Here is a 1,852-nt window from a genome sequence, read left to right as displayed (position 1 = left end):
TATTATTTCGTATTAACGCGGCGAGCTCGCAGAAACGTTAGCACACCGGGCGAAATCTTAGCGGATTTCGTCTGTCTTACGTTCTGAGTCAAATTGCACCGAGGTCGATTGCCTTTCATCCTTTCGGGTCGATAAATTAAGTACCAGTAAGCACTGGGGTCGATATAATCGACTTAATACCTATGTCTGTCCATGTTTGTCTCCTCTATGTTTAGCCCCTTGTGGGTAATAAAGAAATAGGTATTTCATATGCCTTTACGTTCTGAGTTCAAATTGCACCGATGTCGACTTTACCTTTTATCCTTTCAAGGTCGATAAATTAAATATCAGTTGCATACTGGAGTCGATCTAATCGACTGACCCTCTCCCCACAAAATTTCGGGCCTTGTACCTAGATTAGAAAAGTATGTTATTTCGTGTTTATTGATGACTTTTTTTTTTGAGATTCAATCTAGTTTCGATCTTTGTGTTTCAATATGACTTATCTTATTTTTTTATTTATTTTCCAGGTAAGTTTCCTGCTCATATTTCCATTAATTCTATCGCAATTTGCTCGGAATTACTTTCCTTTGCTCGCAGACACTGGCAGGTAAGTTTGGAAACGTTCATCTTCTCTCTCTTTCTCTCTCTCTCTCTTTCTCTCTCTCTCTCTGTCTATCTCTTTTCTCTCTCTTTCTCTCTCTCTTTCTGTCCCTCTGTCTATCTCTTTTCACTCTCTGTCTCTATAAGAGAGGGAGAGAGAGAGAGAGAGAGCAGTGGATAGAAAGAACTAGACAAAGAGGGAATGTGTCCGCTCTCTTCCTCTCCCGGAGAAGACGAGAGAGAGAGCAAGAGATAGAGAGTCAGAGGGAGAAAGTGATAAAGATGAGAGGAGTGACAGAGTGGGGGGAGAGGGAGGGTGAAGATGGGTGCGACAGAGGTGGAGATCAAGAAGGAAAGAGAGCAAGAGAAAGAGGGAGAGTAAAGTAGAAGCGGAGAGAGAGAGAGAAAGAGCAAGAGGGAGACAAAAGAGGGAAAGAGCGAAGAAGAGCATGAAAGAGAAAAAGAGCGAGAGAGAGATGGGGAGGAGAGAACGAAGGAGAATGCGAGAGAGAGAGAGAGAGAGAGAGAGAGAGTGTGTGATTAAGTGCTATGGTGTTTAGCGTATTCTCCCAGACAGCTGAAATTGTTTTCACCACTCACTGGGATTTGCTGCCTTTTTATGATATAACGTCTATCAAAACTAAACACTAGAGTTTAATCCATCATTCCATCGCTAAGAAAAAGCCAACAATGTAAAAGACAACGACCAGGCCACAATCGTCTGGGATATGCCGGTTCAAACTGACAAAGAAATAAAAGCTAATCGCCCAGACATAATAATCGAGGATTGGGGACAAAAACACTTGCTTACTGATAGACATTGCAGTCCCTCTGATCAAAATACTGTCTAAAAAGAAGTGGAGAAATTGGCAAAGTACCAAGATCTCAAAAGATCTCGCTACGTTCTGAGTTCAAATTCCACCGGGGTCGATTTTGCCTTTCAGCCTTTCGGGATTCATGAAATAAGTACCAGTTACACACTGGGGTCGATGTCATCGACTTGTCCTCTCCTCCAAATTTCAGGCCTTGTGCTTATTGTAGAAAAAGTTATTACATCATTAGTCTAAATACGGATAAACCATTGGTCTAAAACTACCTGGTCTAAACACAGGCATATCATTGGTCTAAGCAATTCCATAGCATTGGTCTAAACTTCGCATACCATTAGTCTAAACAAGGGTATACCATTGGTCTATACCTTAACATAAGTCTAAATACAGACATACCATTACTCTAAACATGGGCATACCATTTGTCAAAATGTGTCGTA

The sequence above is a fragment of the Octopus sinensis genome, linkage group LG15 (genome assembly GCF_006345805.1).
Source record: "Octopus sinensis linkage group LG15, ASM634580v1, whole genome shotgun sequence".
NCBI classification, from domain to species: domain Eukaryota; kingdom Metazoa; phylum Mollusca; class Cephalopoda; order Octopoda; family Octopodidae; genus Octopus; species Octopus sinensis.
Note: the sequence above shows the minus strand (reverse complement) of the source record.